This window comes from Caretta caretta, chromosome 4 (genome assembly GCF_965140235.1).
Source record: "Caretta caretta isolate rCarCar2 chromosome 4, rCarCar1.hap1, whole genome shotgun sequence".
Classification (NCBI taxonomy): domain Eukaryota; kingdom Metazoa; phylum Chordata; order Testudines; family Cheloniidae; genus Caretta; species Caretta caretta.
In genome coordinates this window covers 47,587,106-47,604,082 of record NC_134209.1, presented here as the reverse complement: position 1 = coordinate 47,604,082, position 16,977 = coordinate 47,587,106, and the positions used below count along the sequence as shown (strand labels likewise).

General features: G+C 39.0%; 1 long non-coding RNA gene across 1 annotated transcript in view; it reads left to right on the top strand.

The window, feature by feature from the left end:
* LOC142071855 (uncharacterized) overlaps nucleotides 1-13,140 on the top strand; it is a 41,297-nt gene extending 28,157 nt beyond the window's left edge. The window contains exon 4 of the long non-coding RNA XR_012668070.1: nucleotides 11,852-13,140. This is a non-coding gene — a long non-coding RNA (uncharacterized LOC142071855). The remainder of the gene's footprint in view (nucleotides 1-11,851) is intronic.
* Nucleotides 13,141-16,977: the final 3,837 nt, after the last annotated feature.

Below are 16,977 nucleotides of genomic sequence, written 5' to 3'. Positions count from 1 at the left end.
GCCCAATCTGCTGTACAGACTGGGATAATCTCCATCCTCATGGCTGAGGCAGGAGGCACAAAAAGTGAGGTAACATTACAGATGGAACAGGGGCAAAATGCTTGCATCAGATGGAAATTCCTAAATATCCCTCCACGTGCAAGTACAGGAAAAGATATTTGTATTTCCATGTTTACTTAGAATGTGTGAAACTAGCATGCTGTCTGTAAACATCTCTCAAGGAAGCAAAAAAATCATAACAAATATCCCGTGCCCTTTCACAAATATTGTAATTAGAAATGTGAAGCAATATTTCAAAAAAACCCACAAAAAACATGGCTACAATTCTGTAACTGGCTGCATGCAGTCAGGCCTGTACATCCACACAAAGCAGCACTGAAGTCGATAAAGTGCTGCAAGCATTTAGGGATCCAATCACAGAGCTATAAGCCCATACGAGTATTTAACTTTACACAAGTACAGTGAATGAACAAAAACACTGAGGAAGGGATTTGGCAGTTCTTTAATCCTGTTTTATTAAAATGTGTGTTCAGCATAAAAAGTGAGGAATAAATTTATGCATTAATTTATTTGTCTTTCATTTGTTTGTTTTAAAATCTAGAATAACTTGGGAAATCAAATCTTTAACAGCAACAATCATATCCATCTTAATATTGGTCTTTCCTAAGCTTATTCTGCTTTAGTACACAAAATCCCTATGACACCAACACCTTGCTCCAGTGCTCTTGTAATTCTGTGAACTAAATATTGGAGGACAAAATTGAGTCAGTCTGTCACACACAGCTAGGGGTACTGAATTGCTGTAGCACATTGAATGTTGACCATTTGGAATTCCAGGGTTGCACCAATATATAATCTTGAAGATAATTGACTGGGATTTCTCCAGTGCTATAATATATTCTTCTGTTAGGCAGGCCTACAGTTACTGACGGGAGGTGTTCAACTCTTCCCCTCCATGTATTTGATCAAGTGTAGTCATAAACAATAAGGCTCATAAACTCTGCTCTAACTTCCATTATGGAGATGAAGGACTAAAAACCCTCATTTTTTAACTGAAAGTTTAGATCCTGGAGAATGTGTACAGAAAATTCTCTGGCTGGCAACTGTGAATCGAAATATGCAAAATGTGCTTTAATAGGTGAGGCATAGCAAAACAATATTATGGCCCCAATTCAAGAAAGTATTTAAGCTTGTGCTTATGTCCCAGTGATGTCAGGGAGACTGAAGCATGTGATTAAAGGAACATACGTGCTTTAATGTATTTCTAAATCGGGGTCTATGTACCTAAATGAGTGCAAGGCCAACAATAGCATCCAACTTTTTGTGGGGGCTCCGCAACACTCTGTCTTTTGTCCCCTTCTCTTGTTCCACTATACTTTTATCTCTGGGCAATGTTGTTCACAAATACAACTTCTACTACCACCTATCTCAACTCCACACCCATCTCCATCTGCCCAAACTAAAATCTCATTCTGTGTCTCTGATATCTTGTGGATTTCTAGCCATCAGCTCAAACTCAACATAGCTACAACAGGACTCTTAATCTTTCTCCCCAAACCCTCCCAGCTACCTCCTATCTCAATCACTGTGGACAATATCACTATTATGCCTGTTACTGAGGCCCATAATTTCAGTGTCATCTTCAACTCTGAACTCTTTCTAGGTTGTCGCATGCGGGTTATGTCTGAAACTTACAGATTCTTTCTTCATAGCACTTTAAAATATGACCTTTCCTTTCTATCTGCACAGCTAAAACTCATACAGGCTGTCGTCATCTCATGTTGGTTATTACAGCATGGCCTACACAAAGGCAATCTTGGCCCGCTCATATACGTTCAGAATGCTGCTGCAAAGATCATTTTTCTTTTCCTGTCACTTTGACCATGTCACCCCTCTCTTTGCATCCCTCCCACTGGCTCCTACTTCTCTCTAGGATCAAATATAAGCTCTTTATATTCAGCTTCAAGGCCCTTCACAGCCTTTTCCCACACTACCTATCATCTCTCATTCAATATCAAAAAGTCCAATCCCACCTCCAACCAGTCCATGATGTCAGCCTCCGTTGCGCACTTGTTAAAATTGCAAACCAACACTTCAGTGCTTTCTCCCATTCTGCCCCTCGGACGGTGGTACGAGCTGCCTGCAAAATCCTCCTTTAAAACTCTGCTTAAGACTCTCCTTTTCTGTGATGCCTAAAAAATCTTGACAACAGTTAGGTCATTTTTCAGAGTAACAGCCGTGTTAGTCTGTATTCGCAAAAAGAAAAGGAGTACTTGTGGCACCTTAGAGACTAACCAATTTATTTGAGCATAAGCTTTCGTGAGCTACAGCTCACTTCATCGGCTGCATACTGTGGAAAGTGTAGAAGATCTTTTTATACACACAAAGCATGAAAAAATACTCCCCTCTGCCATGTACATTGGTCAAACTGGACAGTCTCTACGTAAAAGAATAAATGGACACAAATCAGATGTCAAGAATCATAACATTCGTAAACCAGTCGGAGAACACTTAAATCTCTCTGGTCACGTGATTACAGACATGAAAGTTGCAATATTACAACAAAAAAACTTCAAAGCCAGACTCCAGTGAGAGACTGTCAAATTGGAATTCATTTGCAAATTGGATACAATTAACTTAGGTTACCTTGCATAATGACTTAGCCACTCCCAGTCTCTATTCAAGCCTATTTCCCCTTGTTTTTTCCTACCCCCCCCCCCAGACATTCTTGTTAAACCCTGGATTTGTGCTGGAAATGGCCCACCTTGATTATCATACACGTTGTAAGGAGAGTGATCCCTTTTGATCAGCTATTACCAGCAGGAGAGTGGGGTTGGGGGAGGTATTTTTTCAGGGTTTGTGTGTATAAAAAGATCTTCTGTACTTTTCACAGTATGCATCTGATGAAGTGAGCTGTAGCTCACGAAAGCTTATACTCAAATAAATTGATTAGTCTCTACGGTGCCACAAGTACTCCTTTTCTTTTAGTTAGGTCATTGGTATGCTGAAGCATGCCAGTCCCTCACAGTTTGAATCTGACCCTGCCATTTCTTATGTACATAGTACTCATTATGGTATATCATGAAAAATCATAGTTTGCAGTATAATAAATGGAAACACTGAACTGTACATGTGGAATGGGACTACTTATGTGCTCAAAATTAAGCAAAATGCTTAACTGCTTTGCTGGATGGGGACTCTAATGCATAAAATAGTAACAGATTAGGTTGTGTTAAGTGGCCTGGCCTTTCTTTTAATGCACACTGTGCATGAGGTATTACATTGGGCAAAGCCAATTCCTGACTTCAGGGTGAACAGTGGCTATCAGACACATCGAACAAACCCGAAGAGCCAGTGATGCTTTAGGCTGAGAAAGAAGACTTATTTTCAGAAGATTGCATTTCACGTTTGATTAAGAATTTAATGTGTAGTTAGTAATACCTTTATGTTTTGGGGGTGGAGAAGTAGTGAGCAATGTTCTTTGTGGACTGTCAATTACAGTTGGGACTGCTTCTTTGAATATAGGTGTTCTGGAGCTGCTGAAAAAATTGAGGAGTGGGGACATCAAGGGTAGAGCAAGATGTCAAGTAGCAAAAGCTTCTATGCTGAAGAGAAAGTGGAGTTAACGGATACAAATGAGCATCATGAGACAAACAGCTTTCTGAAACCAGAGAATATTTCTTTGTTGGGAGATTTGCAGTCATGTTAAAAATGGGGTTAGAAGCATGAGTGCAAGATAGTTTCTTCAAAGGCTGCTTCATGAAACGTGCTGTAAAGGAAAGCAAGGCTATATTTTGAAGACACAACAATAAATAGAAGTTGAAGAGAAGCAGAAGCAGTGGGGTGCAGTGAGGGAAAAGTTTCGGACCCCAAGTCCTAAAACTGTGTCTCTGAAGTCACATAAATAAGATTGGCTTTTTAAAAATGGGATATTGTTTGTGAGAGTTCCTCCACAGTTCATGCTTATTTCAGTTAAATAGTAACGCTGTGAGAGATGGGTGAGAGCTGAGCAAAAGGATTAGCAACACCGAGGCAAACAGAAACTAGAGAGAGCACCAATTGGCAAGCCTCTAATGGTGAGGAGTCATCAGAATAAGACTGACTGAATGAGACCACTGAGTTTCTGTGTGTGTGTGTGTGTGTGGCCTATCTTTGAGGACAGGAGAAAGAGGACAAAATGAACCAAGAGAAGTCTGAGTCCCTGAGCCATGAAGAGCAAACCCCCTATAAAATAGTAGGATTAAGGAAAACGGACGTCTGAGTTAAAATTAATAGGTCTATAACTTCATCCATTTAATTCATTCTTGCAGGCTTATTAAAGATATTTTAAACTCTGTATTGCCAATTTATTATTAATTCTGGAACTTTATTTAAGGGCAAAGTATGTAGTACCTTTCAGGGTTTACCTAAGTATAAAATGGCCAACATTCACTGACTATGAACAAGACAATTACAGTATAATTAATTATTCATAATTTATAGTGATAGCCTTATCACTAGTTAATGGTTATATTTAGTTTCTCTAGCCCCATACTGAGAAGGATTAGAATCCATTATAGTAAACTAAGTAGTTCATTTTACTTATGTTACATTGGCATGAATCTACTGGCTACATCTACTATTGAAAATTGGTGAAATTATCAGGAATTGATTTTCGGAAGACTAGTAAATGCACAATAAAGAGGGACCCAAAAAAAGGGGGACATGAACCTTTAGGTCAGCAACAGAAGTAAAGTGTGGTGGGAACATGAAACAGAATGTGACTAAGTAGGAACATAGGTATTACCATGATGGATTAGACCAACGACCATCTACTCCTGTGTCCAACAGATGCTTCAGAGGAATATACAAGAAACCTGCAGCTGGCAGTTATGGATTAAACTGTCTAAATGGCATATTTCTCTAAATCCTCATTTAGTTAGATGTTGGGTTTTGCCCTGAAGCATGAGGGTTTATATCCCTACCTAAACCATTTTTTAAATACTTGGTGATATAATTATGGGTACTCTTGTTAGCCATAGAAATATCCTAGCCATGTTTGAATCCTGCTAAGCTCTTGGTTTCAGTTATGTCTTATGGCAATGAGTTGGCCTAAAACTGCTGAAAGAATGGATGCAAAAAGGAGATATTTGGGCCAGATTTTTAAGATATTGAGGCAGCTAAAGATGGGAGTTAGGCATCTAAGCACTTCTGAAAATCTACTAGGTACCAAGTGCATCTTTATGTGCCTATCTCCCTTTAAAAATCTGCCCCCAAATTTGACTGTCATATTTATCTTATCTATTCTAATCCTTCCGCCCTCTCACTGCTACAATAATGTAAATGTGAGCCATTATAGCATGCATTGATCGATGGATGTTTTGCAACAAATAACTTGTATTCATTTAGTCTATTTAGCCTCAGCTACTTTTCCTTTTCACATTGTCCCACTCGTATACAAGGGGCAACCACAACCAATTTGGTTGACTTAATATAGACACATTAAGATGAGGAATGATGTGGGAGCTGTCACATGGTGCTATCATAGAAACGGGGCTAAACAATTACACCAATACATTAAGAAGACCACTTTGAAATATTTGCATTTGTTTCTGTTAGTGTAATGACTATGTATTATTTCAAGAGATAAAACTGGATTTCTTTGGGACCTCAAAGAATCACAAGAGTAAAATCATTTGAAGGGTAAAACAAATTCTGATAAATTTGTACCGGTATCATTGAAACGTAATAGTGCTGGTGACTTTTCTACTCAACATCATTATTATCAACTTGTTCACTCACTCTTGACAGAGATCATAACAATGGATTATGACCATCTTCATTGCCTTGGCATGTACACCGTTCTGTGCAGGGCCGGTTGTTCTGAGTACAAGCACAGTTGATTGTGCAGCAACCTCTACTGGTACAGGCACAAATATGGCCTTGTAGCATCTCAGATGCCATTGGGCCCTTGAAGAATACAGGAAGTAGTTCATCATTCACACTTTTGCATCCACGTTGCAATAGTGATCCAATATCTGGTATACCTGTGTGTTCAGACATCCAAATGTTTGTTTACCATGATGCGTTTTTGACACACTCTTCAAAACTGTCCTCAAGTGTTAAGGAGTTTGGCCAGTGATTGTTCTTTTTGATGGCTAGTTTGAGATGCAAGCAATTCAGGTCTCTTTGGGTATACTTGTCTTTGACTGGTCATTCAGCACTGTTACCAACTTTCTTGCTGCAGAAATTATGGCTTGCCCAGAACTGTCTGATATTTTTTTTTTTTTGCATCCAACATTAGATCCGGTCTACTGTTACCTTTCTGCCATTTTCACAGTTACTGTTGTCATATCTGTCAAACAATTTGATTACAGAATTAACTTTGTCAAATACCTTTAGGATCTACCTCATTCAATTAATCCAATGTGTGGAATTTGTCTTCAGCCATCATTTGTATGACAGGCATGGTATCTCTGATGAACACTGTGGTTTCTTTGTTTCATGCTGTTAGCTCATGAATTCTTTCAGTTTGAGCTTCCAAATGATGCCCTAATGTAGCTGTCTGTTTTTCTGCTTGTTTCAGCAGCATGGAAGAGGGACTTGTGCATAGGTCTTATTGGGTGACTAAGAATAATTGTCATTTAAATATGATCTCCACATCTTGCTAAGGAGAGGACTCTGCAGAAAACAATTTCTGGACTGATAGCTGCTGTGATTGTCCTTCCCTTGCCAGACTTAAATTTAGTCATCTTGGCCATGTCAGCATATGTTTGATGCAATATTTATTAACTGGGCTGAAGAAGCTATATGTACCATCAGCATCAAGTTCTGCACCTCTCTCAAATCTCTCATTTGTTGTTCACCAATATCTTCTATTTTCACGTGAGATTCTTGTAAATTTGATGTTACATGCAGTCTTGTAAATAAGTTTGATAAACGCCTCTGGATGTGATTCAGGGTCAAACCTGTTAATCGGGCTCACTCGCCAGAAAACCACCCACAAAGCATTTGGATTACTTAAATTCCTGTTTCAGATTACTAGCTGCTTGGATAGCATCAGCTAATGTTGTTGCACTGTGTAAAACAATGGTAACTTGCCTTGTCCTTGCTGTGCACAGAATTAAATTGAAGAACCATCATGTTTTTCTAATCTTGCCTGTAATTTACTACTGGAATAGCTTCCAGTTTCTACAGCTGAGGAAAATAGGGCTTTATATCTTTGTAGCAGCTTGGAGTGGATCAGATATAAGATAATTGTCTATCTTTTCAATCAGTTGATAAAATGCAGTGTCATAAGGTGACACTACTAATGCAATGTAAACCAGATGGTTTTGCTTTAAGATTCATTTTATTCAGGTAGGAAGAAAGGTGTGTGGAGTGATAAACTGCATCCTTAGCCATCAAGTCTTCTACAAATATTCAGCACAACATGTTATCTCCTCTTTGAAGTGCTGCCTCCCCTTAGATTGGTTGCTCATGAAATAGAAACATTTGAGAGAAGTTTTTTGTCTGTCTTGTTTTTCTCAAGTAAATAATGTGACAGGACCAAACACTGAAGGATGTGCTTGCTCTGGTGTCTATAGAAGCAGGTGAACATGATGCTTTCTAATCAGATTCAGAGTTAGTTTTCTTTTCTGTATTCAATTCAGCTCTGACATGCACCAAATTCAACTAGTTCATGTATTTCTGAAAACAACTATTGTGATAGAGTATTGGTGGCACATCATCTAAACTAGAAAACTCATCCAGTAGCTGCCAGTACAATTCATCTCTCCTGGCTTCTGCTGTCAGCAGCACAGAATTCTGTCCAGCACCGGTGGCTTTTGACAGTTTTGTAATCCATTGATTTTCTTGACAAATAACACATTTTTTTCAAAGTTTGTGGAGAGTCCTTTTCTCTTTGATGTAAGCTTTAAGGGGCTTTTATCCTTCAGGTCCAGATACTGTAATTTACCTGTGGAGGTAAAATTACTAAAAAAATATTGTTAGCATTACCACCTACACTACCACCATTTTTCCTTTTGTACATGTCTACAGACTGATGCTAAATTAGATATAAATTAGGTCTATTTTTAGTATCAAAATTGCCATTTTTATTTAGTGAGCACTTTGATTGAAGTCCAATATGAAACTGTGTATCTAACACTAATCCTTACCTGTGTATGAGAGTCACTGAAATTTAAAAGCTAGTTTCTGGAATATCTCAAAGGCTAGTTCTGCATGCATAGGCATTTACAAATTAAAACCTTCTACCAGGCAGAGAAAGTGCTACATTGTATGGACAAAAGCTTACAAATAGAGAAGCATTACATTATGAATTCACATAAATTTACACCTACCCACAATGCACTACAAACTAGGGGCATGCAATCTACCGCTACTGGTGTAAAACCTTCAGTGTGAGACTGATCTGGTCAGCAAATTTCAACTGAAAATGTAGAAAACTATTATAATCACGTATTAGGTATTTTGACAATTAAGAATATTTGATGTGAAAACATTTCATGTTAGTATACTGCAAAATGTTGATTTTTGACATTTTGGGCACATATTTAACAGTTTTATCATTTCTGAAAATTATTTGTGCATGCAAACCAATAAACATATTTTAATACATTGTTGTTTGGAAGCTCTGGCTAATGAATACCACATTAAGGTGCTAAAATTAATTTTAAAAGTAAAAACTGTAATCAGTCATGTTGCAGTGTTTCTGGAACTGTGCCAAAAAAGAAGATCCTTCTCAATTTTAGGTACTATTGTTTCACTATGCCTACAGGCTTACAGCCTCACTTGACAGCTTCACATCATGTCTCATCTAAATTTACATGACATTGGGTGTGTGTAGGGTGGTTACATTAAACTCCAAAAATATGGCTCTTTTTGGAGACTTGCCACATGCCTTTCCTAATAGTAACTCTTTTTCTTTTAAATTTCTTATGCTTTATATCTGTAAGAAGCTTAGCAGTCTAGTAAAGCATACAAAGCCAAAATGACCGTCCACAAATTGATCATATTTTTATACAGTGAAACCAGCCTTAAATGACATGTCAAGGGATTGATAAAAATCAATTGCTTAGAGGTCTTGTAATAAGTTGGAGCAGAATTGTACTCAGTGGGTCATACGCTCATTTGGTTTAAATTGGTATACTCCATTGACTTTAATGAAGCTATGCCTATTTACACCATGTGAGGGTTTATCCCAGTATAGATGGTGAAACTTTGGAAAGGTTTCTTAAGACAGCTTTCCTAACAAGGATGATCTCTTACAGAGATTATATGGTATAGTTTTAATTTTTATTGGTTAAAAATTTAAAAGCATGGTTATTGTTAATAGGAGTAGTGTTTATTATTATATGTTGTTTGTATTGCCAAAGTGCCCCAAGACCCTGATGAAGTGGGTTTTGCATTGGGCGCCAAAACTGTTCAGGCTTAAATTGGTTCTGCTCTCCTCCAGTAGAGTACTTTGCTGTCTAGGACCCTCTGATGAGAGTGCCCTGTATTCCATTCCCAAATTTTTGTCCTGGGCTGTTGTCACTTGTCAGTGGATAATAAATGGAGCGGCAATGTTGGGAATAGCCTAGGCTCAGTCTGTTGAGAGCCTTTAAATATTCACAGATTACAAAGTCGGAAGGGACCGTTGTAATTGTCTAGTCTGACCTCCTGAATAACACAAACCAGAGGATTTCCCTGAATTAATTCCTGTTTAAACTACAGCATGTGTTTTAGAAAAATATCTAATCTTGATTTTAAAATTTCCAGTGATAGAGACTCCACCACAACTCTTGATAAATTGTTCCAATGGTTAATTACCCTCACTGTTAAAACATGTGCCTTATGTTGAGTCTGAATTTGTCTAGCTTCCACTTCCAGACTTTGGGTCTCATACCTTTGTTGGCTAGATTGAAGAGCCCACTGTTACCAAACATCTGTTCCACATGTAGCTATTTATAGGGTGTGATCAAATCATCCCTTAATCTTTTCTTTGATAGGTACATAGATTTAGCTCCTTAAATCTTTCACTATAGGCATGTTTTCCAAGCCGTTAATTATTCTTTTGGCTCTTCACTGAACCCTCTTAAAATTTGCAACTTCTTCCTTCAATTGTTGACACTAGAATTGGGCACAGTATTCCAGCAGGGTCAGATCAGTGCCAAATATAGAGCGAATATAACCTCTCTACTCCTACTTGATATTCCTTTGTTTATACGTCTAAGTATCAATTCGCTTTTTTGGCCACAGCTCTGTACTGAGAGTTCTGCTATGTATCCACTGTGACTCCCCAGTCTTTTTCAGAGTCACTGATTCCCAGGATAGAGTTCCCCTTCCTGTAAGTATGGCCTCAGTTCTTTATTCCTAGATGTATGACTTTACATTTGATCATATTGAAACATGTTTTTTTTTCCAAGTGCCCCGCTTACTATGAGATCCAGATTACACTGTTTCAGTGACCTGTCCTCTTCATTATTTATGACTCCCCTAATAATTGTCATCTGCAAACTTTATCTGTAACAATTTTGGTTTTCTTGCAGGTCATTGTTAAAATGTTAAATAGCATGTAGCCGATGGTAGATTCCCACGGGACCACTCTGGAAATATACATGATTGATGATGATTCCCCATTTACAATGACATTTTGAGATCTATCATTTAGCTAGTTCAGGACCTTGAAATAAACAGAGGAGTCAGTGAGCACAATGTGTTCTTGGCATATTTTCTGGCTCAGTAGGGAGGCCATCAAATGTTTCACAAATTAGGTTTACTGAATAACCTTGATGTTTAGCCATATGTAGGTCAAATTACAGTAGTCCAGTCTTTAAGTGATGAACAAATAGCTCATAATAGCTCATCATCTGAGATAAAAGGCATATTTTTTTTTGTCAAGCTGGACGTGGAAGAAGGTGTTTCTAGCGAATGACATCCTTACCTGAATGTTAAGGAGCTGTGATTAACAGGAACCTAAGGCTTCCCACTATTTTGATTTTAGGAGTGTGGGTGCAAGTGCCTTTACTGTACCATCCATTAAGTGCCTGAGTTAGCACATCAAAACAGTCCCCTCTTCTTATTACCATCATTTCAACTTGCCTGAGTTAAGCTTGACCTGGATGTTTTTCATCCAAGTGCTTATTTCTCACAAACATTGTGACATTTGTGTGATAGTGGTGTTCATATTTTTGAGATGGAAGTATGAACCTGGATATTATCACACTGGAGAAGGAATTGGAGTCCAGAGAATTTTACTGTCCCTCTTGCATGTCTCAAACATATATTTCTTTGGAGAGGAGAGTGAATTGATTCCTGTGTACTTACAAACATTTATGAGAAGTTGAGATCAAGCAGGAAACAAAATCTTCAGCAATGTATTAATTGATGTTTCTGCTTATGATTTTTATTTTATAAAGGGCACTCGTTAATATTAATGATTAATTATAAAATAAATAATAGCCTTAGTTTTTTTTTCCTTTTAAAAGCTATTACTGTGCATGCAATATGCCGTTCTTCTTGACATAAATAGCAACAGACAGATATAAAGTAGAGGGAATATCTTCCATGTAACAGTTGCTTAAAATACTTCTCTTTACCTTTTCATGATATCTGGAAGATGTAAGGAAGAAATGTTACATTGACATCATGTCATGTCTGGTATGGAACACTGTGGCATGGAAGAGCCACAAATATTATACGAATGCGTGAATAGGAACAGTTATATTAACAAATGCTTCCTCTGGGATCATTGTAAAGGATGATGCAGAATGCATTGTTGGCATGCAGTGATGAAGCACATGGATATATTTTTTTTTTAAATGTGGTATCCTGGTTTTGTTTCTCTTTGAAAGTCATGTATGTATTTATGCATTTTTGTTGTTCACAGAGCAACAGGAACTGGATACAAAGATGTGTGTAATATTAAAGGATATACTTTCACAGAAGTTCATGAGGACCAAGCCATGCAACTCCCCTTAGCATCCATATCAGCTATGCCCCAGTAAGTGTAAATTAAATAAAAAGTCAAGGAAATTCAGAGTTAAGGCTATCTTAATTAACCATGATGGCTGTGTTTAGCTGTTTTGGCACATACATAATGCACAAGATACACTAATATGAGTTCCCTAGTATGGAATACCTGAGCACAACAGGAAAAAAAATAAAAAAGAATTAAACTCGGAATTTACTTTCACTGTATACATTTGTTATCACGTTTCTCAGAGGCACACAGTCCCTGCATGGTGTGAGATAATTGCACATATTTCCACAGTCCACAAATACCATATAAACTGTAGAGAACTGAGTGGAATGTTGAATATTTATTGGAAACCAAATAAAACTGTCTGTCTTGTCTGCTATGCAAGAAATCAATTGTGTGTATGTGAGTAATTTATGTGCATCTATATAAATATAGAGATATAATTATGACATTGCAGAGAGACAGAGTGCATGGGAATTAGGGGAGAGAGTGTGTTAAATCCTACTATATTAGACTGCTCACTGTAAAGTGGTGTACCTTATCAATGAATGTTTATAATTTAGTTCAGTAGAGCAGGGAGCTAGTATGCTTACAATAGTGGAAGCTGTTACATATAAAGAAAAACCTAAAAGTGCATAATCTATTTTATTTGAAAATATCTGACTGCTTATATTTTGTTAAATAAGATCAATGTGTGATTGATGGGCCACAAATCCAAAGGTATGTTTCCAGATTATCCAGTAGTATCTACAACCTTGTCATGAGACCTCCTTGACACCAAATGCTACATCATTTCAAAACTGCTTACATGCTGATTGCCTGAATAGAGTTCTAGAAGCTATTCATAATCATAATTAAATGTCTTCATCACTGTTATAACCAATATCACTCACAGTGTAAGAGAGAGAGAATTAGGCTAATGTTTCAACTTGTACTCAGCAGGAGCCCTTGACATTATTCTGAATACTCTTATTTGGATTTTTTTAATCAGAAATTTGTTTTTAAGTTAGAATGTCCTGGTTTGAAAAATCTGACTTAGATTAAAATATTTCTTTTTGGGTGGTGTGGTTCGGAGTTATTTTTCAATGCACTCAGTAAAGAAGTCAGTCACCGAAAATAATATAAAGATAGATGGCTGGATAAATGTAGAATATTAATGTCTGTGTTTGTTGCTGAGCATCTGACAACTGCCAGATTTGCCTATATGTATTTATCTACTATCCTGTACTATTTATTCATCTGAAACACACTTTAAAATGAAGTATATGAAAGATAATATGTAAATTAGGCCTGTTTTAGGCAATCAGAACCTTGAATCATTCAAGACAGTTAACATTAAAACTTTTTTTTAAAAAAACCTTATTTTATTCTTTTGTAATATATGCATGTTTTATTTTTAAAGCAGAAGTTCTCTAAATACAGCAGCTGAGGCAGGGGTGGGGGAAGGCTAAAATCAGAGAGTAAAGGAGAATAAAAAGAACTGTGAGAGATGGGAATTTATGTGGTGAATATGGAGAGGTGGGAAGTACAATGCAGTCAGATCCTGGGGTTCACAGTGCAGCACTACATACAGATGAAGGGAATGAGGGGAAAGTGAGATCTTGAATGGCAGGGGTAAATTCAAAGTTCCTTGGTATGACAGAGTACTGATTAGAAAGGCTTCAGAATCAGTCCCCTGCCACACCAGTCCTATTCAGGTGAATAAAGTGGATCTGGTTGGAAAAAACTTGCTCTAACTGGGGAATGAGAGCCAGCTGCCAGCCCAATTAGCCCAGGGCTCTATAAGAGGCTGGGATGAAGGAAGCCAAGGTGGTGAGATGGAGGAGAGTGAGTGCAGGGAGAAAGTCCTTTCTCACCTCTCTTTCTCCTCCCCCCCCCCCCCGGATCAGACACAAGAACCTAGAGCTGTGCACGCTGTATGGTGAGAAGGTGGTGGGAACGCAGACTTGTAAATAAAAGCAACAGTGGTTTTAGAACCAGAGGGTCTCTGAGTGACTTTATCTGAACCAAGCAGAGACAGGAGCCAAGAGGGCCAACTGCGCTTGGCTACACTTGGGTTAAACAGCTGTGCCAAGATGTGGCATGGGACCCTGATATCCCTTGAGGTTATCTATCAACAGTTCTTCTGTAGTAATTGTAATGTCCTCCTTAATAGTGAATCTGATCTCAAAGAAAATACTTCTAAATGTTCTCATTCACTCCTTTCCAGATTAAATTTAGTCTAATGAAGCTGACCTAATGACAATGGAAGTTTCTAGCCTAATCAATATTTTTCACATATTACAGAGATCTGACTGACACGATGTGTCTATGTCCATATTTTACATTACATCTTATAAGGAGACAATGGGCTGGCATCTATTTGTATATGCACAACATTGCATATGCAAGGACTTGAGTGAGGGTTTTTCTTATAAAGAGCTCAGCTCAATTGTGTTTCCATAAATAAAATTGTAGGAAATAAAAATGCAGGCTGTTTAGAAAAGTTCCTCAGATAAGGTTCCTTTTCCAATTACTAGTACAGTTTTTGTGCTATCAGATTTCTAGTGTTACTGGGTCTGTTGCTTAAGGGAGGGATTCCTCCAAGACTTTTTCTGCTCGGCTTATCCAGAACACTTCATCCAGTTCTTTGGAATCTGAAAACTCAGTTTGAATCCAGCTTTACTGGATCAGACTACTTTATTAATCACATAGCTCTATGCCCCCACTGGCCAGGTCCAGATGCAGGGTTTAGGCACAGAGTGATACCATAATTCAAAATCCATGTGTCACACTACATGGTTTATATACATTTTTCTTAGCTACAAACATATATACTACTTAAAAAGAAAAGGAGTACTTGTGGCACCTTAGAGACTAACCAATTTATTTGAGCATAAGCTTTCGTGAGCTACAGCTCACTTCATCAGATGCATGTAGCTCACGAAAGCTTATGCTCAAATAAATTGGTTAGTCTCTAAGGTGCCACTAGTACTCCTTTTCTTTTTGCGAATATAGACTAACAGGGCTGCTACTCTGAAACCTGATATATACTACTTGAATCTAATTGGTATGGACGTCCTACAGATCATGTAAGGAACAGTAGATAGTATAAGGACCAATAGCTTATCAGTTAAGGGTGTTCCCACTTATCTCAATAAGCCTAAAACCACCTTCTCCAGCACACAGCCTGCCACAGCCTTATTAACAGTTTAACCTTGCACTCAAATCAAGTTATCTGTAGTTTACTCATGCCCAGCAAGATCTATGCCTACAAGCAGGATTTTGGGAAGGCCATGCAGGAGGTGCAAAGTGCTCATGCAGGTTGAATTGGTGCTTGGGACTGTGCAGATCTTCCCCTCCTTCTCATCACCCCCTGAAGGTAGCATGTGGAGATGCTTTGAAGCTAGGGGGCAGTTTGCCCTCTACACATTTCCTCATCACTTAGTATCAGCTACTCTAGTTGGGTGCTGGGGAGGGGGTTTGTCCCATAATAATTAGTTAAACTGGAGTTGTAATTTGAAACACCAGTTTCATTGAAAAAGGAAGGACAGAAAGAGTTTAAGCAGGGCTGCCAAGTGCTGTCATGTGTCCTATATTCCTGCATCTCTGTTGCATTCCTATGCATCCAGATGAGCAGTGGGAAGCCTAGCATGTCCCTGCAATGGCACCTACTGAGTTAGCAGCTAGGTGCTTCTCCTGTCAAGGCTTCCCATACTCCATCTCAAGGAAAGAGCAGCCAAGAAGAGGAGGAAAAGGAAGTAGCAGGATGATTGAGGGTCCCAGTAGTGACTCCAGGCTCCCCCTAGTCACAGATTAGCACAAACCACCCCACAGCAACTTCAACAGCCCCAGCAACCCTCCCATTCTCCTTCCAGTATACCCAGGCAAGCAACACATACCTCACAACCAACCATTTCTGCCTACCCAAGCAAACAACAAGCACCTCCAGCTGTCACAGTACCTCCTAGTTGCCCCTCATCTCCCATCCTGCAGCCCTCAATAATCTCTAGCATCCACTCATATACCCCATACATGGCTACCAAACTGTGTGTGCAGCTCTGTGTCTTCACCCCACCACTGCTTGGGCAGGATGAGTTGACCATAAACAAAAGGTTTTGGTTATATGCAGATTATATGAAGCCAAGCTTCTTTACCAATTTGCACAAAGTGTCATACATAGCTGCAGGGAACTTGGCAGCCAAGATTGAGTCATGATGTGCCTCTTCTCAGTAGGTTACCACTAGGTGACACTACTACTTCTTAAATATAAAGTAGGAAGCCACAGGGAGCTGTCTGAGCAATGTTGAAGACAGCCTGCTTTCTTCTGCTCCAGACCTTGCCTTTCTGTGAACCCTAGACTCTGGTTCCTGTCCATGGCTTGATTCTAACTCAGCTATTTGCCTCCTGTCTGCAACTTGGCACCTGACCCAGCTCAATCCTGACTCTGCTACTCATTTCCTGACCATGGCTTGGTAAGTGACCTGTGCACAAAGTCTGCCCATGGCCCAGCCCTGACATCAGCCCTAACAGTTTACTCAGACCTGCTTCAGCTGTCTCACCTATCCAACTCCTCCACAGAAGATGGAAGTGGTTCTCCAAGTGCCTGGGACCTGCAAGACCAAGTTACCTCTCTGAAAGTGGAGAACCTTGTGCTACAGATCCAAGCTAATGGAAGCACAGTCCCTGCACAAGCAGTTAGCCCGCTCTCAGGCCCATGTGATGCAGCTATCTGCCAAAGCACAGACTGTATGCAAGCAGCTGGTATGCTCACAGGGAGGAGCAGCTATACTATGTGCCCAAGCAGACTACCCACTGAACAGTTTGACACAGACAGTCGGAAATTCCAGGGGTTCCTGAATCAGTGCAGGCTGCTCTTCCTGCTCTGCTGCAGAACATATTCCACAGACCAGATACAGGTAGAGCTATTAGTCATCCTTCTCACTGGCAAAGCACTCGACTGGGCTTCCTCCTTTTGGGGCTTGAGTAGCGACCCTCTGCAGCCTACTAGTTGGTTCATTCTGGTATATAAACCACAAAGCCATCACAGGGAG